The 20,818-nt window shown below is 30.0% G+C and overlaps 1 long non-coding RNA gene across 1 annotated transcript in view; it reads right to left on the bottom strand.

The window, feature by feature from the left end:
* The window catches only part of LOC129910181 (uncharacterized), a 283,266-nt gene extending 265,893 nt beyond the window's left edge, over positions 1-17,373 (bottom strand). The window contains exon 1 of the long non-coding RNA XR_008771487.1: positions 16,909-17,373. This is a non-coding gene — a long non-coding RNA (uncharacterized LOC129910181). The remainder of the gene's footprint in view (positions 1-16,908) is intronic.
* Positions 17,374-20,818: the final 3,445 nt, after the last annotated feature.

The following is a 20,818-nucleotide window of genomic DNA, read 5'->3' as shown; positions in this document are numbered from 1 at the left end:
ACTCGATTGAACCTACTGTTACAGCCTTACAGCATTTCACCTACTCATGATCCTATTCGGCTGCTGCCATCAGTAATAAATATTTTCTTAGAATAGGTATCAAACTAGCCAAAAAAAATCAATATCCCGTCATTTTTGTTGGCAAATATGAAATTTGATTACAAGGTTTTCAAATGCAGCTGATTTAAAAGCTCGATGGCTTTTGAGCCCATGGTATAAAAAGACAAGGTATGATCATTAGAGCCGCCATCTTACAAAATGGGGTAATAGTGTTTTGACGTTTGGCATTTGGCAAAGTCAAAAGCAACAACAATTTCCAAGACAAATTTGTTTACAACAACAATTTCAATGGGCTGGGCTGTCAAAACCTTAAGTAGCCATCTTTTTTTCTTTCATTTGACAGTTCTCGATACTGAGTTTTTTCTAATGATCATACCTTCTCTTCTTATACCATGTTTTGAGCCAACCTTTAGAGTAGGGTTACCAGATGTATTTTGACGAAACTAGTAATCGAGATAAAATCCCGGACTTTCCCGGACAAATAAGGACACAAAAAAGAGTACAAAACTAGGACAAAAGGAATGCATAGTTTTATAAAAACAAAAAAAAGCGGAACAATGTTTTCAAAATTTAACTAAAAATCACATCTTTAACCCTTGTTCCCGTAGCATTTTTTTCTTATTTTTTTCACAAAAAAAAAATAAAAGAAAAAATTTTAGCTAATATTACAAAAGTTGGAATGTAGTTACAGTAAAAAAAAATTTAAAATTCCATTAAAATCCAATTGCTCAAAATTTTAAACGATTTAGAGCCAATTTTGCAATCTTCTGATAAAAGGTCAGTTAACTGTTCGACGAATAAAGTTATTAGGCTCATAGACAATCAGATAAAAACATTGAATTTTTCAATCAAGAATAATTTATTCAAAAATATTTAAAATTAAACGTCATTTTTATTCATGATTGTTTTTGTTTTCTTGTGTTCCACTGTATTTTTTTCAAAATTCTTTCAAAACAGCTTTGACAACTGACACAATATTTTTGTTGAGTTTATTCCTTAGAATAATTTTTATTCGTCTCTGATTGAAGCAGATAGTTTTATTCTAAGGAATAAGCTATATCTGCTTGTTGAAAAATTGATTTTTTCTCTATTTTTTCTAAATGACTGTTTAACTGACTGTTAGCCCTTAGTTAAATGCTAATAGAATTTTTAGTAAATTACTATTTAAGTTAAGAAATGGTCTTTTTGACTTAGCAACTTACTTAAGCGGCCTTATATTTTTTCTTAAACGTTTAAAATTTTGCTACTTGAGTCTTACAATAAGGTACCTACTGTAAAATAAAATTTAAATAAATTATTAAAATAAATTTTTGTTGGTCAGAGAATTCACTAACCAGTACCTCATACGCACATTTTTGAGTTTTGATTATATTGGAACAGAACACAAAAAAGAATTGAGCAGATAATAGACCAAAATTAAAACGCCTCGCTTTTAATGAACTCGATTCGTTTTTTGAATAAGGAATGAATTAAGAGTAGCATACAAAAAGTGAGATTTTTAAAGGCTTCAAAAGAGTACAATCCCGGACAATTGATAGAAACTATCCCAGACGTGCCCCACAAAGCCAAAAAAGAGTACATGTCCGGGAAAACCCGGACGCATGGCAACCCTACTTTAGAGCCCCCTATAAACTTTCTATCAACCAATAATGTAGTCGGTTTCATCTGCTTGCATGCGCATAGTCGGCCAGCTAAAGATTCGGGTTGGTACTTACAAAATACTTTACATAGTTAGAAGGAAATGGTGTAGCCAAACAATTTCAAACTTCTTAGTCTGCTGATACACAATCGTGCTATTGTGCAAATTTCCGGCCGTTGGCGTTGGCCCGGATTTCGTTATGGAGAGGGCTTGGTTTATAGTCTGGCTAGGAATTTTTTAAACAAAATAAGTAAAACTATCTGTTTATATACCTGGGCATTTATCGTCGAAAAGGGTGTTTTTTTTTAAGGGAGAAAGAACGTTGTGCAACAAGTACCAAACACAGTTTCAAAATAATGGTAGATTTAAAATAAAATGCACGACTGGGGTCGCACGTACTTGCTCTTGCAGCTCAAAGCACTTTTATAGTAGTCTACTTGTAGATTTTAAAAGCAGAAAAACAGAATTAAAATAAAATGCACGACTGGGTCGCACGAACTTGCTCTTGGAGTTAAAGTTGCTTAAATTGTTAAGACTTTTTATATAGAAATTTGGAAAAAAAATAAAATTACAGACAGACAGACAGACAGACTGACAGACAGACGGACTTCCGGGACCCACTTTTTTGGCATTGTCTACCATCGTAATGTCATGGAAAAATGTTATCTCAACTTTTTTTTTTTGTACGAATGCATAACTTGATATATAGTACCTATATCGCAAGTAAAAACTTACTTCAAAGATAATTTAAAAAAAAATGGTCAAGTCCTCAATATGCTTAATTTTAGCTAACATACAAAATTCTATCCAAAATCTTAGATCAAATGTATTTTCGAGAGGATTTTGTTTCAGAGCTTAAATTAAGCTCAATACTCTGCATACCTAAGTAGCCAACTTGATTTATTTCATTAAGAAGTGTTTTTAGAAACATACATACAAAATTAAAAAATTACTATTCAAAATATAGTTGGCATACCATTTGTTGTATCTAATTGTTTACACACTACATAAGGTCGTGTGTGAATTGGGTTAAATATTTAGCCGAGGTTAAATTTTTGACAATACATTTTTGAATAAAAAAAATTTTTCACCTGTCAAACATTTACCCTGCTCTGTGACCCTGTTTAATTTTTATCTTCAGAGGATATATTATTTGCAGAAGGATTAATGTATTTTATTAATAAATCAAAAACTGAAAATAAAGAAATACAATTGGGAAAGTAATGCAACATTATGAGTGTGTATTTGTCAAAATCAATATTTTTCATTATATTTCACTTTAGCTGTATTTTATTTTCCTGGTGAAAAAGATACAAATGTCAAAAACTTATCCTCGGCTAAATACTTAACCAAATTAAAACTAATAAAAAAAATGTCCCGTTTTTGTAAATTGATATTTAAAAAATAAATATATTTTTCTTAATCCAAAAAATGAACTTTTATATATTAAATTTTTAATTAATACAATCAAAGCTTTTGTTTAAGAAAAATCTGTTGAAATTATTGAGGTTGTCATTTTAAACAAAGTTAGAAGTTAATAACCGTTCTACACTGTGTGAAACTTCAACCTTGTTAAAATAAACGGAAACCACTTTGATTTAACTGTTTTTCGGAATGGTTTTGCGTTGAAGACCATCATTTAAAAATGTATTTTTATTCAAAATTGAATCAACGTTGACCATACTACATTTTACATTGCGATTGCGGTTGCATGTTTTTATAAAAATCGCAGCAACCGGTTTGGAAAAAAATTACCTATATTTTTACAAAATTCTGTTAAACTGTACTAAAAGTACGAAAATAATTCAGAAATGTTTGAAGTTTCGATATATCGATGATGATTAATTTGAATTTTAAAAATGTGATCTTTGAAAGCAAAAGTTAGCTTTAAAAAAAAATTTATAAATAAAAATAAATTTCCTCCACACAGGTTTGTTACAAAGAAAAGCGTATTTCTTCAATAACCAAAATATTACTCATAAGTTATGTCCTTGAGTTATGTCCTTAAGTTATGTTTAAAATTATTTTTTTTCTGCTCTCTCTTCTAAAGTATGAGTTCAATAGTAAATGGAATTGGGAGAAGTAGGTACTAGGTATACCAACAAGCGACTATATGGACCATTTGACACATCGCCGAAAATCTGCCCGGTATACTGGGTAAACGCCCCTTTTTTATGGTTGCAGGTTACATATTCTTTTACCTTTTACAACCCGGTACCAAGCCGATTTTCGGCGATGTGTAAAATGGCCCTATGGAGTAAGTTGAATTCATAGGTGCCATTTATTGACCAAGTATATATCTACTACAATCGGGGAAGGTAGGTAGTAGGTACTTGTAAGAAATATTACCAATCAATAATCTACTGAAGGTACCTTAAATCGATGATTTTCAGCAGTCATTAACATGTCTAGAAAAAATAATACCGTTTGTTGTTCCTTTCAGTTAAAAACTCCAAGGCAGAATTTAAACTTTATTTAACAAAGTTTAAAGTGGAAGTAATAAAAAAGATTTTTTCCTTCCTTTTGTGAACTCAGCATCTTTTCATTGTCCGTTATTAAGACTTGAGATACTATCACTCTTTTTTTTTTTACTTTTTTTTTCAAAAAAATGGACAAAATGGCTAACGGATTTCAAAAATAAACAATCTGTTCTAACGACTCTAAAGGTTTAAGTACTTCGACTTTTAGAGAGGGCAAAGTCACTTTTTTTTTCAACTCTCTTGTAAGTGGTATATGCAGTCACTGTTCGTACTGTATACCTTCTCTGAATGCACTATACATGGCAGGAAGTAAAGTTTTAAGGAAGTTATACAAACGAAGAAAAAAAAATATGAAAAGAATATCCTTTTGTATACCTAATGGTGTTTTTGTAGTTTTTGTAAAGGTAGGACATGGACCATGGACGTTAAACTAAAAGAGCAGCAATTCCGTGGTCAAACACATAAAACTCCACAAAAGTGCTGAAATTATTATCAGTTTTATTGCTACCAATGACTTTTTATTTTTTTTTTTTCTTTGGTTTCCTGTTCTTTTCTTTTATTATATTGAGTGGGTAAGAAAATTAAGTGGTATCTATTTAAAAGTAAATTGAAGTGAAAATGTGGTGAAATCAGCAAATTGAGAGGACTTGAAGACTACACTGGTACCTTTTGATGAGCAATTAAAATTGAAAATACTCGGCGTGTTTCATTAAAAATTTTCATATGAAGAGGAGATGATAACTCATTTTTGTTAGCCAAACATTCTTAAACTTTTTTTTTTTTAATTCTTCTTAATCAACTTTTCATTTTTCAATTTCTAACCAAAAAACTCCAATAAAAATAAAAAAATGTCATAGAAGTCACAAATCAATTCTTGGTTTTAAGTAGTGTTTGGGAAATTTAGAGCTTTCGAATAAAAACTATAGGACTATTCGATTGTTGCAAAACATTTATTCATTCGATAATTTAAAACCGCATTTATTTTTTTAATTCATTTCATTTCGGTATACTATTTTCATTCGAAAAGTTTTTTTTATTCGATAGTAAGAATAGTTTTTTTTTTCGCTTTAATTCCAGATTTTGGGGGTGTTACGGAATTTTTACATACAGGTTTTGTAATCATTAAAAGAAGCTCTACAAAATGTACCAGATCCAAGAAATAGGATTTTTCACTTTCGAAAAAAAAAGAGAACTTTGGCTTCGTAACTCTGAATACCTCCAGCCTAAAACGCTGGTTACCATAATTTTGTGATTTTTTACATATAATCAAATTAGAAAAGGTTATTTTTCTCAAAAACCGTCCTAACGATTTTGATTAAAAAAAATATATGTTTTGTGGCAAGTAAGTTCTTAGTTTTGAAAAAAAAAAAAATACTTTTTGTACAGTTCTTAATGCTATCTGTCAAAGAACCGTTTTGTTGATGACTCACTTTCTCGTTAACGACGTAACCGATTTCAATTTTAGATTTTATTCAAGAAAATTTTAAAAATTAAATTTCTTTAGTGTACAAGAAATGTTAAAGCAAAAGAGATGTTTTTTAACCACTTTAATGTTATTATATAGTTTCTTAAGTTTTTAAATAAATTTCGTATATGTAAAATTAATAATCAAAAATATTTTTCTATAAATTTTAAAAGAGCCCAGTCAAGTAAGTCAAAATATGGTCATGAAATCACATTTCTTGTGGGAGAAATTTTTTTTAACATTTTCAACTCCAAAAATTGTTTGATTTGAATTAATTGTGGTTAATTATTTCAACATTGTTTCAAGCTTTGTTTATAAAAACTATTTTTCTTCTTTCAAAAACTGTTGAATCTTTTCCATATATCTTACCTTAAGCTACGTCCACAATTTCAGTTAAGTGTGGACGTGTTATTCAGTGGCTTATCCAGAAAAAAAATTGGCGGGGACTGGAAAATTTTTCAAAAATTTTTTAGAGGGGAACGAAAAATTTGTCTCTCTAGTTTATTCATCTTTGATCGAGAGTGAAGCGCTGTGATGCGGTACTGAAAGTGGTATAACATTTCACGCCCATGTTCCGCAATTAGACCGAAAGTGAATTGAAATCACTTTTCATTTTTACGTGAAACAAAATATCATGTTCTTCATTTCGAAAACTTCGAAATTGCTTCGAACTGTCAAAATTGAAGGATCATCCATTTTTTACTTGCGATATAGGTACTATAGGGCAAGTTTAGGATTCGTAAAAAAAATCGAACTCGAGATAACAATTTTACATGACATTACGATGATGGAGAATGCCAAAAAAGTGGGTCCGGCAATTCTGTCTGTCTGTCTGTCTGTAAGAACCTCGAGCTACAGCCTAAGCTACTGAAGCGATTTTCTTCAAACTTGGTAGTTAACAGTTTTGGGTGATTCCCTAGAGGAGAAATTGAAATTTTTTTTTTAGGACCAAAACTAACGGTACCTGTCATATAACGGAAACAGAAAAGTTGATTTATTTCAAAAACGGCTCTAACGATTTTGATTAAAATTTTTATGCTTACTGTTATTGATAAGAGCCGCCTTTGATAATACAAAAAATATTTTTTGTACCGTTATTAACGGTACCTGCCATAGAACGGTTTTTTGGATTTATGAATAATTTAATTTTTCAAAAAACACATTTTTGGATTTTTAAAAAATATTTCAACATTTTTTTTTTGAAAAATCAATTTTTTGGAAACGGGTTGGTAAAAAATTTTGAAATTTCGTTTTTATGTGTAAATTAATTAATTATTCAAAATTGCATATCAATTTTTTTTTGACAAATGTTAGGAAATTTTAATACCTATATAAAAAATTAATTTTTTAAAAAACATCTCTAACGATTTTCGAAATTTTTTTTTCTAAAAATTCCTTTTTATACTAGAAATAAAATGGCATACTTAGTTTTTTGTAAAAGAGCATTTAAAACGGTATTTAATTATTTATAAAAAAAAAGATTTTATTTTTTTGCACCACTAACGAAATTCAGTGAAAATATCAAATTTTAATTTTTTCCTTATTTTGTTCAATTGAAAACTTTAACATTAGAGTAACTTTTACCATAAGAGCAATCACGTGCGACCCCAGTCGTGCAATTTATTTTTTTTTGTTTCTGAAGTTAAATTATTACTGCTGGATGCAATTTCATCGGCAATTTTAATGGAAAAAAAGAAGAATTTAAAAGAAATAAAATGCACGACTGGGTCGCACGAACTTGCTCTTAGAGTTAAAGTTGCTTTAATTTTTGAGACTTTTTATATAGAAATTTGGAAAAAAATAAAATTCGTTTAAAAAAAAATAAAATAAAATCTGAAATTAAATTGCCCTCCAAAACAAGTATGCAGTTTTGATTGATATATTAAGATGCATTTTTAGAAAAAAAAATTTTCAAAATCGTTAAAGCCGTTTTTTAAAAAACTAATTTTTTATAAATAATTTTTTGGAAAAAAAGTTTTAAAATAAAATTGGTATGCCATTTTGTAGAAATCACTAATCAACATCTAAAAACAAAATTTCAAAAGAATTAAATGTACCGTTTTCGAAAATTTGATTTTTCAAAAAAAAATTTTCAAAATTTTTTTAAAAATCCAAAAACTATTTTTTTCAAAATCTTATTTTTGATTTATATTTTAATTATATAAATGCTTTTTCGTTTCGTTGAAATCGAATAAGCCGTTTCGGAGATAATCGGATTTGAAAAAAACGGTTCTATGACAGGTACCGTTAATAATGATTCTCAAAAAAAAATTTTTTCATTGAAAGATAGACCTTAGCTTAAAACTAACATTTGAATTTTTTAAACAAAATCGTTTGAGCCGTTTTTGAGAAATTTCAATTTTACTAAAATCGGTATATGACAAGTACCGTTATTTTTGGTCCAAAAAAATTAATTCCAAAAACCCCTCTGGAGAGTCGCCAAATAACGCTACATACCAAGTTTGATATTAATCGGTCCATCCGTTTAGGCTGTAGCTCCTTATACAGACAGACAGACAGACAGACAGACAGACAGACTGACAGACAGACTGACAGACAGACAGACAGACGGACTTCCGGGACCCACTTTTTTGGCATTGTCTACCATCGTAATGTCATGGAAAAATGTTATCTCAACTTTTTTTTTTTGTACGAATGCATAACTTGATATATAGTACCTATATCGCAAGTAAAAATAAGGAGACACATAAGTTTTGATAATATTTTGTACAAAAATTACAGATTCATTGAAAAATGCACCAAATTTACGAACAGAAATAAAATGAATTGAATTCGATCAGAAAATCAAAATTAGTGAAAAATGCAGAAAGTGAAAGTCTCAAAAACTAATTTTCAATTAAATTATTATTTTTTCGTAATAGTTTCTTTTTTAATCCGAATTCGAAGTCCAAACTGGAATTTGCTGAAAGGAAACTATTTGTTATGTTGACCACTAAGATTTTGACATATCAAACATTTTTATTTCAAATAGCTTTGAGAAATATATTATTTTTGAGAAAAAGTGTTTATTGAGATTGCGTAAGAACTTTTGCAAAATTAAACGGTGATGTTATTCGACGTACGTATTATACTAAAAAAAGGGCTTAAATCCGAAAAAAAAAACTCCCAACCCCCAACTTCAGCTAAGGCCCTAACTCAAAAAAACACAAATAGCCGTTCGGAATAGTGATGGGAACTATCGAATGATTTGAACTATCGAATAGTTCATTCAGTCATTCATTTATTTATTCGAATAAAAACTATCGAATAAAACTATCGAATAAAAACTATCGAACAAACTATCGAATAAACTATCGAATAAAAACTATCGTATTAAAAAACTATTCAAATGAAAAAACTATCGAATAAGGATAATGTTCAAAAGAAAATACTATCAAATAAAAAAAACTATTTTAATGACAAAACTACCGTATAAAAAAAACTATTCGAATGAAAATAGTAACTAAATGAATGAATGAATGATTTAAAACTATCGAATGAATGAATATTTTACAACTATCGATAGTTTGATAGTTTTTATTCGATAGTTCCCATCACTAGTTCCGAATTTGGAGGGGGCTCGAGCATCTGAGCTCCCTTTAAATCTATAAGATTTACGAACAAGTCCCCTTAGTCCCCCCCCCCCCCCTCAATACGCCACTGGTTTTATTGTTGTGTTGAATGTCAGTGAAATTTCATCTTTGAATTCAACATCCAGTTTTGCATCTATGATATGTATCAATGTATCATAGATAATAATAAAAAAGAAAATTTCAATTCTGTAAGGATCGTCTTAAGATATCTTTCTTCCTAAAATATTCCCTTTATTCTTATGTACAGAATACTAATAAATTATTCTAGTACAAATGAAATACGAGTTAGTAAAGAAACATGTCATGTCCATATTAATTTTCATTAAATTTCATCCAATCGTCATCGATGGTTGTTAAATTGTCAGTTGCAATAAAATTTTAATACTTCAATTATTATTGAACCAGAGTTATTTCTACCACATTGACAGCTACCAAAATTAAGTGAGCACTCTCTAATGACTCAACACACCATCCAACAGCAAAAATAAAGCAACAAATATTTCTATATCTGCCCTAGGAATATAGATAAAAAGATATATAAGCTTGGTATAAGGTAGAAAAGGTATACAGGTAAAGTCAGTTTAATGAATTTGAACATCAATTCTCATTCAATAAATTTAAATTTCATCACCAACTCGATTGCCTAATGATTCGAAATATGTATACAAACTGATGTTCGATTTTCTATATCGTCATCGTCATCTACGTCGTCGTCGTTGGCCGGATGCTTTTTCCTGTCGGAGAGGAGAGCTCCTCCTCATCATCGTCGAGATTGAGGCATTTTATCGTATTCCTTTCAAATTCTATACATGTGAAACGCTAAAAACAAATCGACAAACGTCGAAGGATCTAAAACTTCATCGTCATCGTTGCTACCGTGTCGTGTCCTAGAGTCCTCATCGATGAAAAAGTTTGCTTGCAAAGAAGTGCGAAAGGAGGTAACGAAAATATTTGAATTCAAATCGATATCCATATTGCCGCCAATTACTATTAGGTTGTTCGTCGTTTGAACAAACACATAACTGACAACGTTATTTCTCTACTCGTACATCCTGGCAAAATATTAATCGACTCGAATTCATATAACCTTCGATGCGAAAAGATTTCTACAAAATCCCTCTCCGTTAATTCCCATTTATATCGAAGGTATACTACCGAAAACCATCTCAAAACCACCAAAAGATGAACCTCCTTATCCTTATACTCCCCAGTTATAGATAAACCTCTACAAACTCAAGCTCTACGACTTAACCAAAAAGACGAACCAACAAATGGAAACAGAGGGTTTCTTCGAACATTAAAATATGAAATGCAAACAATAGAATTTTAGTAGAAAGTTAAATATCATGGCAAAAAGTACGAGTAAGTGAGACAGTCATCGAGCTATATAGAGAAGATAACTGTGCGATGTAGGGCAACAGGAACAGGAAGGCGTATACAGGAATATAATTTCAACACGAAGACAACTCAACCAAAAGAACTTAAGTAAATTTGAATATCATCTTTTTGGAGCACCAACACAAGCAGAAACAGCAGCAGCAGTAGAATCAGCAAGCAGCTATTTTGGGTTTGTCGAAGGAGGTAGAGCATTTCCTGTTTCTGATGTCAAACAACAGACAACAAGGACCAACAAAACCAACTGCTATAGAAGAGAGAGAGTGTGTACTACACAAAGGAAGTGTAGCAACAGCAGTGGCATATCTGAGAATGGTATCGTATCGACTACGGTCGGTGGTGGCAGAAAGAAGAGCTTCTGGTAAAACAAAAACACACCCAAAAAAACAGAGCTCTGCTTCAAATCTTCTATTTTTAACTATTGCCTTGGATTTAGCATACTTGTATCGATGGGATTATTATAGAGAAAACAAAAGGCTCTATTTTGAATGCCATAAACAGTAAAATTGTGATCAAATTTGAACATCTTTTTGGTAAAATACCTACAAGTAGATTCTTTTAAGTAGAAATAAAGGTGCGTAGTCAGGGTATAGGCACTCTCTGTTTTATAAGAAAACTTGCGAAGCAGCATATAATCGCATTCGCATGAAATCCAACACACTGAATCAGAGAAGCATAAAGTTTCGATTTCAATTTCTCAGAGAAACAAAAAAAATAAATACAAAAAAATATAAATATCAAAGAACATTTTACCTGGTAACTTTGTGATTTTTTGGTTATAAAGAAGCTATTGGTGTGGAATCGAGTAGATTTATTTTTGTGAATCGCAGAAATAAAATCAATTTTCGTTTATTGTGAAAGATAAAAGCATTAAATTTGTCTAGAGGCATTTTTTTGATTTTTTTGTTTTGGAGACAAAGAGGATTACAATGTTAGAGCTTTTTGATTTATGTTTGAAAATTGAGATTTATTATTATTTTTTTTTTTTATGAAAGATTGATAACAGAGTATTAAATGTCAAGAAATATTGACCTTTTAATTCATTTCTGTCACTTCAGTGTCAATAGTTACTAAGGTTCCACTGATATCTACACCGAAAAAAAAACCAATATCAATTTAACATTTTTTAAATATCAGCCAAAAATGCTCTATAAAATGTGTTTTATGATATTTAAAATGTTAAAACAACATTTTTATTATCAGGATGATATTTAAATGTCACATTTTGGAAATTTTTTTTTGATATTTTATTATCATTTTTTCATATCAAATTCTCATTCCAAATCATTGAAAAATATTAAATAAAAAATTCTTTATGTGTACTAATTTAAAGGCGCTTTGAGTTTTTTCGAAGTAAAATGTATGATTTACTGAGAAAATTTGATGGGCACTAAGATTTTACTTCACATAGTTTGGGAGAAAATAACAAAACAATTATATCACCTATAATAGAAAAAATAATATTACCATTATTTTGTAAAGAATATTCCCTTTCAGTAATGTTTTGAAAAAAGAAAGAAAATTCTAAAAATAATAAAAATAATATAAATGAAAAGGAAAGAAATAGGTTTCATTATAATAAACTAAAACGTAAAATCTAGTCAACATTGATATTTTAATTGTGAAATTAAATAAAATGCACGACTGGGTCCCACGTACTTGCTCTTGTAGTTCACAGTACCTTTATCTTAAATATCTATTGGAAATTTAAGATTTTGTAGAAAAAAAATCAAAAAAAAAAAAAAATCAAAAAATTAAAAATTAAATTAAAAAATTTTTTTTTTCAAAAATGTTTTTAAAAATATTTTTTTTTTTGAAGTGAAAACTTCTTTAGTATCGTAGTGATTTGAAACAAGATGAAACGAAAACGCGACACGACTTCAACTTGTTATAACTTTTTTGTTTTAATAGATAGACAAATGAAATTTGTACTGTAGATAGGTAATTAAATAAATTATAACTGCACAAAATTTCAATTAATTTTATTTTCAAAATTCGGAGATAACGGTAAAAAGATGTTCTTTTCCAACACACGTTATATCTTTTGATCTAGTGCACATACAAATTTGATTTTACTTTAATACGCATGCTGATAACATAACCTTTTATTTGATATATCACACATAACGTTACGTGCTCTACAAGTTACACAATTTAAAATTGAAAAAAATTTAAAAATACCTCAAAACACCTGTGGAGATCTGTTGGCGATGACCAGCTACCAGTGTAGGAAGTACCGTAATCTCAGTCTGGAAATTCGACATGGTTGACTTTAAAAAATTCTAACTTCTCTTGTAGACATCTTTAAAATAAAATTTATACATCATTATACAAGGTGAAACAATAAGCTTTCACATGGTTTAAAATTTTTTATAGGTTGTCAAACAAAAAAATTGATTTAATAGCATGAGAACATAAAAATAAATGTTTTTTTGCTTTTTGGATGAAATTTTATCGAGTTTAAAAAATTCTAGCTCTTTTTGTAGATGTCTCATACACCTGATCGATATATACAGGGTGTCCCAAAAGTAATGGATCAAACGAAATATGGTGATTGGAGAACTTAAGGGCTCTCAGAATTTGGTAACTTGTTCATCCCAAATCCTTACGGTTTTCGATTTAATGCAATTCTTGTGCAATTCCGAAAAATTCCTACTTGGCAACAGTATTTTGCTTCCTGCGCCCATTATTGTTTTTTGTTTTTTTAAATTCTTTTACGAAAACATTGCCAAATAATTAGGAACCATTAATTTATCAAAAAAAAATTTATTCCATACGCCATTTCGCTGCAAATTAACTAACAGTTTCAAGTTTTATAAAAAATCTATTTCTTACTTTTATTTGAGAGCGCCACCGCAAAAAAATTTTGTACAGTGTGACACTGGTTTATTATTTTAAAAACTTGTCCCAGTATTGCAGTTTTCAAAAAAGTATAAAAGTTTCCAAAGTTTAAGCTAGATCGCAAATTATTACAATTTGAATTCAACAAAACAGGGTTTTTCAGAGCAAAAAACAAACAAAAATAAACAAATTTTCTTGAACAGTTGTTTGTTTATTTCTCTTTGAACAAAATTCTCTATTTTTGTTTGAATTTTTGCTCTGAAAAACCTTGTTTTGTTGAATTCAAATTGCAATATTTTGCGATCTAACTTCAACTTTGGAAACTTTTATACTTTTTTGAAAACTGCAATACTGGGACAAGTTTTTAAAATAATAAACCAGTGTCACACTGTACAAAATTTTTTTTGCGGTGGCGCTCTCAAATAAAAGTAAGAAATAGATTTTTTATAAAACTTGAAACTGTTAGTTAATTTGCAGCGAAATGGCGTATGGAATAAAAATTTTTTTGATAAATTAATGGTTCCTAATTATTTGGCAATATTTTCGTAAAAGAATTTAAAAAAACAAAAAACAATAATGGGCGCAGGAAGCAAAATACTGTTGCCAAGTAGGAATTTTTCGAAATTGCACAAGAATTGCATTAAATCGAAAACCGTAAGGATTTGGGATGAACAAGTTACCAAATTCTGAGAGCCCTTAAGTTCCCCAATCAGCATATTTCGTTTGATCCATTACTTTTGGGACACCCTGTATATTGATTGAGCTAAGACAATAAGCTTTCAGATGATATAAAATTTATCTAGGTTGTCATATAAAAAACATGGATTTGAAGGTGATAGAATAAAATTAGGTAGATTTTTTCAATTTTTTTTTTTTTTTTTGCAAGAAAAATGATTTTTTAAGGTTTCACTTCTACCACGTGTGAATTGCACACATGATTTTTTTTTTTTTAACACTTTATACTTAATGATCTCTGTAAATTTTAAATAAAACTAATGCTTTCATGAAAAATATGAACTTAAAAAATATGTCAATTTTTGAAAAACGGCAACGCCATATTTCCGTTCTCCGCATTTTTTGAGAAAAACAAAAAACGCAGTTTTGTTAGAATCAATAAGAGTATTCCGCACACCAAATTTGATCAAAATCATTAGAGCCGTTTTCGAAAAATTTGCAATACCTCGAAAACGTTATATGGGAGGTATGCGTTAAAATGGAAATATTAAAAAAAATTTAAAAAAAGGGTCTAGGGAATTACGTAAAAATCATCTGACCCAAGTTTCAAGCAAATCCATTCATCCGTTTAGGCCCTAGCTCGATGTACAGATGGACGTACAGACGCACAGACGCACAGACGCACGAAAACCACTTTTTTGATCTTCTCCATCATCGTAATGTTGGTTTTGATTAAAACCTCGATTTTTTTTTTCTACACGAAACCAATACTTGCCCTATAGAGCAAGTAAAAATGTCAAAATGATATGATAAAATATCAAAATTGATATTTTAATTGTTGGACGACTTTTGTCACTGAAAAATGTTAATTTGATAGCTGTTATTATCAATTTTTTTTTTTCGGTGTAGGTACTTTTTTATGAAAATAAACTAAAGCTGATTTGTTTATATTAAGTTTAATAATAAGAAGAAGAAGATGGGAACTCCGCTGGAATATATAAGATGTCCGGAAGGAAGGATTGTTATATTTACTTCGGAATAAGGTTAGCGGAAGAACAAATAAATTACAGTTCGAATTTAATGGTAAGTTTGAAAACGTAAAAAATAATCACAAGTCTTAATTTAAAAACATAAATGAGGAAAGATGCCTTCAAAGAGGTATTTTTTTCACACTTTCTAGACTATACACTATCTTCTTCTAGATGAGTTTCTAGATTTCAGAGTTTTTAGGAATAGCAACGGCGTATACAGGGGGGTTCACGGGTTTATGACCCCTCCCAAGAATTCAAAACTTAAACAAGAAATTGTTGTGTGCTACTTAATTCTTTTGAGTAAGATGATTTTAAAAATGTCGAAGTTTTAGAACAAGAACGAAAATGAAAAGTGAAAAAATTTATTGGTATTCAACCGAATTTTTTTGCCATATCTGGGGATGTGATCATATTTTTAGCGAACGCTATGCTGGATTAGGATTATTTTGATTCGTTCGATATAATATAAGGCATTGATAGGCTACAAATTAAGCTGTGTTGTAGAGCTTTGTATGGATTTAAAATCCAAATAATTTTTTTAATTTTGACTAAACCGAGAATAGATAAGAATATAGGCAAATTAAATATTTAAGCAAGCTTAGGTCACTTAAAATAACCTTCGAAATCAATTTTTATATTTTAAACCGCTGAAAGCTGATTAAATGAGAGCCGAATATCATAAAATATTATAAAAGCATTTCTTTAATTAGTTGTTGCCGTTGCCGTTTGAAATTTCGAAAAAATATCTGAACTAGCATAATTTTGTTTTATTTTCTGTTACGCCAAAAATATTTATTTTGGCAGAGGTATTTGAATCCTGTATCGTCTTAAAAGAAAAAAAAAATTCGCGTACAATTTTAAAACAAAATTTAAAAAAAATTGTATTTTCAAATGCAATTTTTTTTTGCAAAACCTTGCGATTCGTTTGCCTGAGGTTAGGAAGACAATTAATTCGAAAGTTATCAGTGTTATTAAACTAAAAAGATTTTATTTTAACTTGTAAAATAATTCTGGAATACCGGAAAACAATGCAGAGTTGTTTAAAGGCAAATTATTCAATCGAAGTACTCATACATTACACTGTATTTTAAGGACAGGATGGTCTTAATTGGTGAAGATTTAAGGCTAAACAAATAAGAGCAAACGAATCACACAACGTTTTTGTTTGGTTATTCTCAGTGGCGTATTGAGGGGGGGGGGGGGGGCTCAGGGGGCTCAAGCCCCCCCCAAGCCACCAAAATCATGTTACTATTTAGCTGATTTCATCATAATCTACATGATTAACTGCAACTTCTTCGTAAATCGTAGAGATTTAGATCGAGCCCCCTCCAAATTCTAAAATGGTTGTTAGTGTTTGTTTGAGTAAGTGCCTTAGTTGACGTTGAGGTTTGGGATTTTCAGGATTTTAGTCCAATTCAGAATTCTTCAAATATTCACGTACAATAATCACGTCGTATTTTATTGTCTTGAGTATATTACTTTTTTTCAAAAATAATATTTTTCTCAAAGATATTGGAATTGGAAATACAATTTTTTTATATTTCAATATCTTAGTGGTCAACATAACTAATGGTTTATTTAAGCAAATTCCAGTTTGTGCTTCTGATTTGTATTAAAAAAGGAACATATTATTAAAAAATATATATTTCGGATTAAACATCAAAAGAATTTCATTGAAAACTAGTTTTTGAGACTTTTACGTTCTGCATTTCACTTTTTGAACATTCACTTGCGTTGCCGATAGTGATTAAGGTGTTCTACATTTTTTCGCTCATTTCGATTTTCTGATCGAATTCAATTCGCTTTGTTTCTGCTCGTGAACTTGGTATCTTTTTCAATGAATCTCCAATTTTTGGACAAAATATTATCAAAACTTATATTTTTATTGTTTTGTAATGTTTATTGTTGTTAATTTAATACAAAATACATAAAACACATGAGGCATGAAATATCATGCCTCTGTGTTTGAAACCTCATTCGCTTTACACTTTATCTAATTCATTTTTCTTTGAAAATTTGCAATAATATCGCCCATGTTCTGCATTTCACTTACCTACATATTTCATATGTCTCGCAAAATGTGACTTCTTATTTTTTCTTTTAAACTCTGCTTTTTTCCAATAAAGTTGCCAATAAAATTGCATCCATGTTCAAAGTAGCAGTAATTTAACTTTAGAAACAAAATAAAAATGGATGATCCTTCAGTTTTGACAGTTCGAAGCATTTTCGAAAATTTCGAAATCGATCGAAGATCAATTTCACGTGAAATTGAAAAGTGATGCTAGTTCACTTTCGGTCGAATTGTGGAAATATGGGCATTTATACCGAAAAAAGTGATGAGTATAGCTCAAAAACTAGACGTGATAGGAATAAATCTTTAAACAGTTTTGAATTCAGCACATGAAAAAGTTCGAACGAAAAAGTGTTTTTTTTTTTTTAAAGATTACTAAACACCTTGCTGTTTGTGTAAAATGTTTGGGATACAAGAACTTGGAAAAATAGCTACTTTGAATGTGAAAGGAAACAGTAGTACGAAGTTGTCGGGAGCAGTAAAATGCTACTATGCGACTTTCAGTACCGCAGCACAGCGCTTTTCTCTCGATCAAAGATGAATAAAAAAGAGACAAATTTGTAGTACCTACATTTACCTTATCAAAAATTTTTGAAAAATTTTTCAGCCCCACCCCAAATTTTTTTCTGGATACGCCACTGGTTATTCTTAGAACTCTTCGGAACTGTTCGATTCGAAATGCAAAACGAACAAATTTTAATATTTAATTTAAATAGCACATTTTCAAGTTTATGCATACTATCAAAACTTTTGTAAACAAAATTTTGGCATGAAAATATGTAGATTGCATCATTTTACTCCAAATTTCAGGTGAAAAATATGACATGTCTACAACACAAAAACAAAAAAATATTTTTGGTGAAAGGGTGTTTTTTTTTTGTATGGGCTGAGTTGCGTGTGAGAAAGCAAACATAAATTTTGGTAAATTATTAAACTTAGTAAGAAAGTTATATTTTGTTATTAGAACTAAGAATCTACAGAGTTAACAAAATTATCTTTAGTGAAAGGGTGTTTTTTTTTTTTGTAAAGAAATGATGAAATTCGAAATTAGTACCACAAAAACTGAAACAAAAATGTTACCCCAATGAAAATTTTTGCAAATGTTTCATTTATAACAGAAACAAAAAATCTTAGCAGTCTTTACAAATAGGGTAAATTAGGGCATTATGGCATACCTAAGCACAAACTCAAATAACTTTACTACAGACAACAATTTTTATTTCAATCATTTTTTGTTATTAAATTTCATAAAAACGTAACATAAATAAATTATTTAAGAATAAAAATTGAAGCTTTTTAACAAAAAATAAATTAAATTAAAAATAGTCCAACAAAAAACATATTGCCCTATGTACGGGCAATATGGCGAACCCCATTTACTTCGGATCCCTTTACTTTTTTTACGTATATTCGGCATTTCTGAAATATGATTGTAAATAACTTTCATAAAATTAACGTTAAATTGAGGTTAATTTCAAATTAAAAAAATGCAGAGACATTATGTAAGTTACTTTTGAAATTAGTTTTACGTAAGGGCATTATGCATCTGCGCCATATTGCAAAATATACACACACAGAGAAAAATATGACCCGCTAAAAACTAACAGATTGCCATATTGTTTTACCGTCCATACATTTCATAAGGAAATCTTATTAAAATCAACGATTAATAAGGTTTTTTAAGGAGATTTCTTATTATTTTTATAGAGAAAATCTTATTAAAATTTGACTGAAAAGTTGATTTTTTTTGCAACTTAGCACTAGAACAAAAATCGCGATCAATATTTTCATGGCAGGTTGGTTCAGGTGGTAAGGTGGGCGACTAATGATTTGAAGTCTCCAGTTCGATTCCCAGCCTGGTCATCGTTTTTTTTTATTTTTTTGCAGATTTTAAAACAATAAGGAAAACCCGATTGTTTTAATAAGGTTTCCTTCTTGGATTAAAACCATAGAGAAATCTTATTGTTTTTGTTCTATTTTATGTGGTCTATTTTTCTCTGTGCATATTCACAAAACACCAAAAACCAAACACAATTCTTACTTCATTTAAAATATAACAAGTTATATAACCAAACTAAAAATGTACTCTGCATTTCACTCTTCACAACAAACACGTGCACTGTATAGTTACCGAGCTACACACAAACAAAAACAAAGCGATATTATATTGGAACCCAGAACCGGTATATTTTTTTTGTTTTCTTTTTTGTTTGGCACAAAAATAATAGCACTGACCTGCGATTTAAACAAGGCTATTATTCGACGAAGACCAAAGTTTCTGCATTGGTTTTACTTAAATGCGAGTATTGGAAGTATGGTAGTTGAGAGGTGCGCCATAGTGCCCGGTGCGCCATAATGCCCGAAGTTACCCTATTTTAAGTGAAAGAGTGTTTTTTTTTTGGGAAATAAAGAAAATCCGTGATAAGTCGCCTCACTTTGACATATTCCAGTTTCAACTTTAGCTAGCCACAACTTTTTTTTTTTCAAAGTAACAGTTTTTTAAAAAAATATTAAAGCACGAACTTATTTTGTTCTATTGTATTATTGTGCTCTTGATTACCTTCTTATATTGTAATAAGGGATATTCTAATCAAATTAGCCTTCCTTATTTTAATTTAATTTACAAAACAAAACAAGTGTCATCTCAACAACAAAAACTACAACCTTGTCTTTATTTATTTATTTATTTTTTTTTTTTTTTGAAAACCTAAGTGCTCATTACTGCCAGTCCATTAAATTCAATTTCATTAAATCGTCCTTAATCATTGTGATGATGAGGATCGCACTGCACTCTTGACAGAGATGGGTTTTCTCGTATTGCTTTTTCCATTTTTTTTTTGTTGGTTGGTTAAAAACTTCCTTGCCAAAAGGACGACAGACATCAGTGGTATTATTCATGGTAACATTGCAAAACAAATAAAATACAAAAAGAAAAACAAACTGAATTCCAACGCCCGACAATAAAGGATGTCCAAATAGGAAACAAAAAAAAAATCTCATCATCATATCCTCAGCTATATTGTAGCAAGTAATATAATTCCTGAGAGTGGTGTGCTGTTTTTTTTATGTTTTTTTTTTTTGTAGCTGCATCCCCATCACTACTTTGAACATAACCTTTTCTGCCCCTCCCGGAGGGTCTGACAAGGCTGAATCAGCTCCATAAACACCAGATCTCAGGATACAGAACACAAAACATATAGCAGCAGTTTTGTAGCTGCTGCCATCCAGAGAGTAGATATATGTGTGGGTTTTGAACTTCAACCAGCATAATCCTGAAAATTATTCATTCCCGGTTTGTTTCGTTTATTATCCTTGCAACGAAATATGCAATTATATTCCATTTGCCGGATGGTTTACCTTTTTCCTACTAACCTACCCGCTAGCATCATTGGTATAAGGGCCTCCAAAGAAGGATACGTGTTGTGTATATATTTATAATAGAGAATAAAATTGCTATTCCTTTTTGGCCAGGATATAGGATAGTTTTGTTGCAGGATGCAAATCTCCATCGTCCTTCATGCGAACAAAATTATTGTGCACAACCGAGTGTATAAAACTCTTCACATCG

This window comes from Episyrphus balteatus, chromosome 2, assembly GCF_945859705.1.
Source record: "Episyrphus balteatus chromosome 2, idEpiBalt1.1, whole genome shotgun sequence".
Classification (NCBI taxonomy): Eukaryota; Metazoa; Arthropoda; class Insecta; order Diptera; family Syrphidae; genus Episyrphus; species Episyrphus balteatus.
The sequence above is the reverse complement of the archived record's forward strand: the minus strand, read 5'-3'. Positions and strand labels throughout refer to the sequence as shown.